This window comes from Macaca fascicularis, chromosome 1 (assembly GCF_037993035.2).
Source record: "Macaca fascicularis isolate 582-1 chromosome 1, T2T-MFA8v1.1".
NCBI classification, from domain to species: domain Eukaryota; kingdom Metazoa; phylum Chordata; class Mammalia; order Primates; family Cercopithecidae; genus Macaca; species Macaca fascicularis.
This window is the reverse complement of record NC_088375.1, coordinates 111,954,473-111,962,648: the sequence shown is the minus strand read 5'-3', so window position 1 is coordinate 111,962,648 and position 8,176 is coordinate 111,954,473. Positions and strand designations below refer to the sequence as shown.

Below are 8,176 nucleotides of genomic sequence, written 5' to 3'. Positions count from 1 at the left end.
CACACTCTCACATGCAATGGCTTCAGGTATGGACCAGGGTCTTTCCCCCTAACTGGCTTTGGTTATGATGTTGTAGGTCATCATTCTTCTGGCCTTAATATGAGAGAAGAAGGGGTGTGGAAGAATTTGTCTCCAAGTGAGAGCATCCAGAGTGAAGAGTGTGGGAATAAGGGTCATTAGCACAAGAGAAGAGGTAGGTGATATCCAAGGCATGTAGTAATGGCATAAAGGTGGAATGTTGCTCTCATTCTGCTGAAGTGGGCACCATGGAAACCTTGGTGCTACCAGTCACCAGTCGAGCCACAAGCCCAAGAACAGCACCAGGCAGTATAAGGACATATAAGAATGACATCACTTCAGATAGTCCTGAGAATGAGACCTAGCCCTGTTTGGGGCAAACCACTCGCTGGGAGCAATAGTACCCTTCCTGCTTCCCTATCTGGGCTGATTGTAAGGAACAAGTGAAATCATGCACACCAATGTGCTTTACACCTGTAACACTCTGCCCCAAGAAGCTATATGCCCTTTTGAAACTTCCTAAATGTGGACAGAAACATTAAATTTCTGCCTTTCTACCTTTTCCTTGGTCACCATTGCTGAGCACACGCTCCAGCCTCTCCCTCAGGCAGACACTGAGGCTGATGGACTTCTCCAGATGCTGGCGCAGGTTCTGGATCTCTTTTCCAGCAGGTCGGCCGCTACTGCAAACCACTAAGACATAGAAGAGGTAGGAGGTGGGGAAGCGTGATCATCCCTGGGCAGCTGTGGGGCCTGCTCGGCATCTCTCTGCAAGATCCCTACCTATCTCTATCCTTCTGTCAGCTTCTTCCTCTCTCTTGGGCATTCAGGAAACACCAGGCAACTTTACTTAAAGTCATGTATTCTAAATGCATACAAAGTGCTACCTTTTTAAAAATTAACTGGAAAGTAGAGAGACCTAAAAAAGGATACATTCCACTACCACACTATTGTAAATGTTATGTTTGGGTGTGTGTATGTATATAAAAGAGAGAGCAGATAATCAAGATTTAAATACGGTGGTAAAAAAAAAAAAAATAGGAAATGAAGATTTTACCAAAACAACTACAATAACCATCCCAAGCTACAACTATGAACAGATTCACTATTATGGTCATTTGCCTAGGTTCTGGCAAAACCAACCAACCAACAAACTACCTCCCACCCCCACCAAAAAAAAAAAAAAAACCAGCAAAACAAAACAAAATGCACACCCACAAAATTATCCACCGAAATCTATACTAGAGTATGTGGCAATAATTAATATATTTCTATGGAAATTGTCTCGTGCCTTATAAGCTCCTAAAATAAAATCAAGGTCACTATGTGACTAATGATAGCACTAGGAGGAAAAGAAAATACTGAAAGTAAATCAGTCTTCAGCTTGGTTTCAGCTATCTCTTCAAATCAGCATTAAGTATTTAATATCAGATATAACGTTTTTGGCTTGTGAGACCAGTAAATCACGTTTTTCCACTGGCCAAAGGCAGCTGAAGAAACAATTGTTGAACAAACTAAATGCTGTGACATGAAGCATCTGACTTCTAAGTCTGCATATTAAGTTAAAATGATTGGTGAACATTTAACTGGGCAAAAGAAATGGCATCCATGTTCAGGAAGTCATCTGGGGTGCAAGGGACACTGTAGTTGCTCATGCTTAGTCCACTGTCTGTACTGTCATCTCGAGAGTGATAGGTGCCACTGTTAAGGAAAGGATCTGAGCTATTGGTCATCATTGTTCTCAATTTCTGAGACATCCCGGGAGAAGACACTGGATTTTGAGTCCCACCATCCTGCTCCAGTGTTGGTAACTGGCTATGCAGTGCTATCTCCTGCCGAAGCAGTTCTTGCTGTTTCAGCGGCAGCCTCTCCTTCTCCATCTGTAGTTGCTGCAGTCCCATCTGTTGCCCCTGGTTTGGAGTTGTTGACACCCATGACGCCTCCCTGTGGGCTCTGGGGAGCCAGGGGTGGTGGCTGTGTCACTGGATCACTTTGATTGATTCTCAGGTTCATGGCTTTACCAAAATTAGGGTCAAACCTTGGGTCTAGCCAAGAGGTGGTCTTGTTCTTATGGTTTATATAGCACATTTCTCCATCCCGAGTCATGGCTTGTTCCCATCCATCAGGAAGAGGACCTGAGGCCAAGTTCATCATATTCTACTGCACTGGTGGACTGGTAGGGGCTGTAACATTCATCTGAGACAGCAAGGACTTCCTGGGGTCCTGTCATGTTGTTGTCTGATCGACGTGGTTTAAGAAGTATCTCTGACCAGAAGAAGTCTTTGCCATCTCCCAATCTGCTGGCAGAGGTACATCATCAGGTATCTCAAAAGAAGACTGTCGAAGAGACTGAGCTGTGGGTGTAGCTGCTGGGCCAGAGACTACTCCAGTGGGGTTCAGGTTCAGTGTCCCAGGAGAAACAGCTCCCAACTGCAGAGAAGCTGGAGAGGAATGAACTCGAACATGCTGTGGAGTCAGGGCTCCTGCAGTGCCTGCATCAGTACTGGCCTGTCCAGCTGGCTTCGCCTAGTGGATCCCGCACCAGGGCAGCGAGCGGAGCTGCCTGCCAGTCCAGTGCCACGCGCCCGCCCTCCTCAGCCCTTGAGCGGTCGCGGAGCAAGGGACGGCGCCCGTCGGGGAGGCTTGGGCCGCGCGGGAGCCCACGGTGCGCGGGGAGCTCGGGCATGGCAGGCTGCAGGTCCCGAGCCCTGACCCGCGGGGAGGCGGCTGAGGCTCGGCGAAATTCGAGCGCGGCGCGGGCAGGCCGGCAGTGCTGGGGGACCCGGTGCACCCTCCGCAGCTGCTGGCCCGGGTGCTAAGCCCCTCACTGCCCAGGGCCCGCGGCGCTGGCAGGCCGCTCCGAGTGCAGGGTCAGCCGAGCCCGCACCCACCCAGAGTTCGAGCTGACCCGCAAGCGCCGCGTGCAGCCAAGGTTCCCGCTGGCACCTCTCCCTCCACTCCTCCCTGCAAGCAGAGGGAGCCGGCTCCGGCCTCAGCCAGCCCAGAGAGGGGCTCCCACAGTGCAGCAGCGGGCTGAAGGGTTCTTCAAGCGTTGCCAGAGTGGGCGCCAGGCCGAGGAAGCGCCGAGAGCTAGGGGCGAGGGTTGCCAGGACACTGTCACCTCTCATTAAGATAAGATGATACTGAATTGGGGGTATGTCTTAAATACAACATGACTGATGTCCTTATGAGAGGAGAGGAGACACAGAGATAAAGAGACACACAGAGAAGAAGACCATGTAACAACAGAGGCAGAGATTGCAGTGATGTGTCTACAAGCCAGGGGAACACCCCGAGAAATCACCAGAAGCTAGGAAGAGGCAAGGAAGGATCCTTCCCTGGAGCCTTCAGAGGGAGCATGGCCCTGCTGACACCCTGATTTCAGATGTCTCACCTCTAGAACTGGAAGAGAATACATTTCTGTTTTAAGACGCCCAGTTTGTGGAACTTTGTTTTGGAAGCCCTGGAAAACTAACAAAGCAATCCAAGGAATGAAGACTAAGGCAGATGTCATCAGACTCATTTCCCTAGGACTCACCATTTCACCCTAAAGTCACTGGCATTTCCCAGCCTATGACATATGCAGTAGTGGTTAGATGTAATATCTGAGCATCACAATACACACACAGGAAAAGTATGGGGCCCCTCTCCTAGCTCCCTTTATGATTCACCATGTGGGAATGATCCCAGAGAGGTACTTCAGAAATGTTTCTTCTCATAGCAGGACTTATAGCCAATCCTAGGAGTTCAGACAGTGAGGAGTGAAGCATTTTGTTGGTCTGTGAACAGGTGATTATTCATTCAACAGTATATGCCCTTGCCAGAAACACACCAGCTACTCCTTCCTGGGATTGTTCTACATTGAAGTTGCTGGAGGAGGAGGGGAAAGTGGCCTCCACTTCTAGACAATGTGCAGGTTCTAGACAGTGTTGCTTCCACTCCTGGTGGTTCTCACTGTGGCCTGGGCTGACTCTGGACCTGCAGTGAAGCTGAGGGGGTGTCTGCCTAAGGCAAGTGGTCATTTGGATTCCACCTAGAATGGCTTTTGACACTGCAAAAATAATTCTTATGTACAGCTCACATTGTCTGGCTCCTGTACAAAGAATAGCTAGTGTACTCTTGAATAGGCGATTGTAGAATCAGAAAACACATGGCATCTTACAGCTCAGTGATACCATGACAACATAGCCAGATCCTCTGGGCCCTTCATTACTGTCTCCCTTTGAGAGAAAAACCCAGCTGGAGTGGCAGGGCCATAATTCAGAGAAAAGTTTAAGAATCTTTCCCCTTTCAAGTATTATTATCAAGGGCTAAAGAACAGACAAGTTTCTCCTCTGAGAAGGTGGGAGTGAGGTTTCTGTTTGCCCGCAACAACATCACGTTCTTTTAGGAACTGCATATTTAAATCAGTATCCAGTAGGTCTCTCCTTCTCCAATTTATAAAATATCAGATACTAATTAGAATCACTCTGAAAGAGAGTAAGGAAAACTATGATAAGTCGTTGGTACAATGCCTGACTTAAAGTAGGAACTCAATCAAAATGTGATTCCCACCCACAGTAGCCCCTCTGAAAAGACAGACTTCAAACGGGAAAGAGAAGGGCTTCGATCTCCTTCAGGAAAGATAGTCATGGCAAAAAGTAAGGCTGGTGCTCTCTAGATGCATCACTCCAGAGGCCACACCTCACTGCAGGCAGTGGCAGGGATTGCAGGTAAGGGAAACATGGGCTTGCCCTTCTGCCATCTCTCGAGGCAGTGCTCAAGTTGAAACATGTGCCTCTGGGCAACTGAATCAAGGATGCACATGAAAGTCCCATTGGCCCCTTGAAATAGGTGATGTACATATCAAGGGCAGCTCACCTATTTACAGATTCTTAGATAGAAGTGTAATATGTATAAGGTCTTGTCCCATCTTCAGAGGCCAGAACTCTGTGCTGGGTGCACAGAGCAGAAAAAGTGGAATGAGAAAAACACTGGCTCCATAAGCCTAGCAAAAGAGGTGCTGAGAAGGAGTGAGCACCCTCTGTATGCAGCCCCTGACTTTTCAGACTTCAGAGTGAAATACTCAGAACCTGAGCTTTGAGTCAGGTAGACTCAAAGTATATGTTACCCCAAGCTGCTTTGATCTAGTACTTAAAGTAGGAACTCAATCAAAATGTGATTCCCACCCTCTTTCAAATCTCGTTTATCTCAGAAAATCAGTTTACTCTCAACCATGGCCGTAGGAGGTTCTAAGTTTTATCAGTAACAGTGAACTCCTGGAGTGATGCATCTGGAGACCACCAGCCTTACCTTTTGCCACGACTATGTTTCCTGAGGGAGATTGAAGCCCTTCTCTTTTCCATTTGAAGTCACTGTCCTTTCAGAGGGGCAACTGTTTATCACCACTTCGTCTTTGCTTTTTGAACCAAAATTTCTAGAACAGTCAACCTGTAGTGCACTGGCAAGTTGCTTTGTCTTCAGTAAGTTCCTCAACTTTGCTGAGTCTCAGTGTCCTCCACAAGAAAAGCAGAACACCACTATCTACTTGAGGGGATCACTGTGTCAATTAAATGAGGCAACATATGTATAGTGGTCAATAATATGAGCATAATAGGTGCTCAATCAATGAGAAGTTCCTGTCTTTCATTGGCTGCTATAATCTTAAAGGAAACATTTTGCTGCTTTGCTCCTCATTGTGAAATGAGAAATGAAAATAGTACCAGATCAAAACCCATTATGGGCCGGGCATGGTGGCTCATGCCTGTAAGCCCAGCACTTTGGGAGGCTGAGGCAGTTGGATCACCTGAGGTCAGGAGTTCGAGACCAGCCTGACCAACGTGGTGAAATCCTGTCTCTACTAAACATATAAAAATTAGACGGGCATGGTGGCAAGCACCTGTAATCCCAGCTACTTGGGATGCTGAGGCAGGAGAGCCACTTGAACCCGGGAGGCAGAGGTTGCAGTGAGATCATGCCACTGTACTCTAACCTGGCAGACAACAGCAAAACTCCATCTCAAAAACAACAACAAAAAACCATTATGGGTCATTCATTGTCTAAAATAACCAATTTAGAAAAAACATCAGATACAGCCAGGGACTAAACATAATTTATTGGTATTGTCCACATTAGGATTTGATTCATACTGGCCTAAAACTTCAAACACTTTTTTCAGGAGGAAAATTAAAGAGAAAACTGAGCAGGGGAAAATGAAAGTCTGGTTTAAAACTTAATCTCCTCTTCCCATCTCTACCAAGGCTACACCAAGGACCCTCCCAGGGAATTCTCAGGAGGGACATGTTGGCGGTGTTAGTAACAGAATCAGCTTGAATCTCACAGTATGTCCCCATTTACTGATGGTTTAGAGGGTGTTATAGCAAACTTATTAGGATGATGGATGGGGTCTGTAAATTCACAAATGATAAAAGATGATTTAGTAGTGAACTAAAAATAGGAACTGTGGCTGTTTACCCCAGGGATTCCAGGATCAGGTGCACAATGTTAGCAACACTCATGTCCCTAGTTTGAAAGATGACATAATTGTGTGCCCTGAAGAGGAACTACTTGCCCCCTTTCTCCCCTTCCCAACTCATGCCCAATGCCCCCCAAGTCCAACACCATGTATGTGCCAGAGAGGATAGCATGACTGATGACATGTGAGACAGAATGGAGACAAGCTACCCGAAACCCTTGGGGCTTATGCTCAGCACCAAGTACTGGAGCTGTGTCCAATCAGGTACATCATGGTGGATCTACAGGGCCCGGCTGCAAAGATGCCACCTCTTGGCCTAGACAATGTGTGAGCACCGAAAAACTGGAGCCATGTGGGTACTCACTGACTACAGTCACTGAAGGACGCACTTCCTGCCTGTCAAGTCGCAGAGATATGCTGTTCAGCGAGTGATGTGAGGCAGACCAGGTGTGGCTGCTGCACCAGATCTGAGGCTTAGTCTGGGACTGGGCAACCCGCTTGGTCTCTAGGTCTTCCGTCACTTTACTCATATTATGCATCTTCCTCAAGATACTAGTGGGGTAAGAAAGAAGAAAAAATAAAGGCCACCTAATGCCACAGATGTACTAATTGGAGGCTCACAAGGAAAAGTAAATGGGAGGTCAACAGGATCATTCCTTCAGAGGAGAAGCCAAACAATTCATCTCTGTTTAGGGATAGATTATGGAGGGAAGGCAGGGGGCAGGGAGAGCAGCAGTTGTCCGGTGCATTGGCTACAAACATCCTAAGGAAAAGAGAAGCCTTAACGGGCCCTTTAAATAACACTCATGCATCCTTCACAAGACACCCAGAGACCCATAAGAGTTCAACTCCAGGTATGGGCATGGTGGTGCATGCCTGTAATCCCAGCAATCTAGGAGGCCAAAGCAGAATTGCTTGAGCCCAGGAATTCAAGATCAAACTGAGAAACATAGCGAGAAACTCTCTTTAAAAAAATAAAAATAAAAAAAGAGCTGAGTGTGGTTGTGTCCACCTGTAGTCCCAGCTACTCGGGAAGCTGAGCAGGAGAACTGCTTGAACCGGGGAGGCGGAGGTTGCAGTGAGCTAAAATTGCACCACTGCACTCCAGCCTGAGTGAAAGAGCAAGACTTCACCTAAAAAAAAAAAAAAAAAAAGTCTACTTCATTTTGCCAGTGTTAGTTGTGTCTGGATATGATTGATGATTAATTAATAAAGAATCAGAATGATCCTCCTCATTGTCATTTTCCTCTGCATTATTTTTGAAAGCAACCGTGCTGATGTTTTGCATCTTAAATTAGTTTTGCTTCTTCTAAGAATTCCTATAAATGGACTCATGGAGTATGACCACTGTTGTGTTCAGTTCTTTCTTTCTGCATAATGTCTCTGAGTTTTATTCACATTGTTGAGTATATCAGATGTTCATTCCTTTTTATTGCTGAATAGTATTCCATTGAATGAATATACCACAATTTATTTACCAGTGTCCTGATAATAGACACTTGGGTTGTTTGTAGTTTTGGCTATTGTGAATTAAGCTGCTATGAACGTTCTTGTAATAATTTGTGTATGTGTGAGTGTGTGTGTGTGTGTCTGTGTGTGTACATATGTTTCAAAGTCTCTTGAAGAAATATCTAGGTGAATAATTGCTAGGGAAAAGAAAGATGTTTATGTATAAATTTATAGGAGACTGTTAAACCAAAGTGA

General features: G+C 46.3%; 1 pseudogene; it reads right to left on the bottom strand.

The window, feature by feature from the left end:
• Positions 1-1,580: 1,580 nt before the first annotated feature.
• LOC102147220 (transcriptional coactivator YAP1 pseudogene) lies at positions 1,581-7,011 on the bottom strand (annotated as a pseudogene).
• Positions 7,012-8,176: the final 1,165 nt, after the last annotated feature.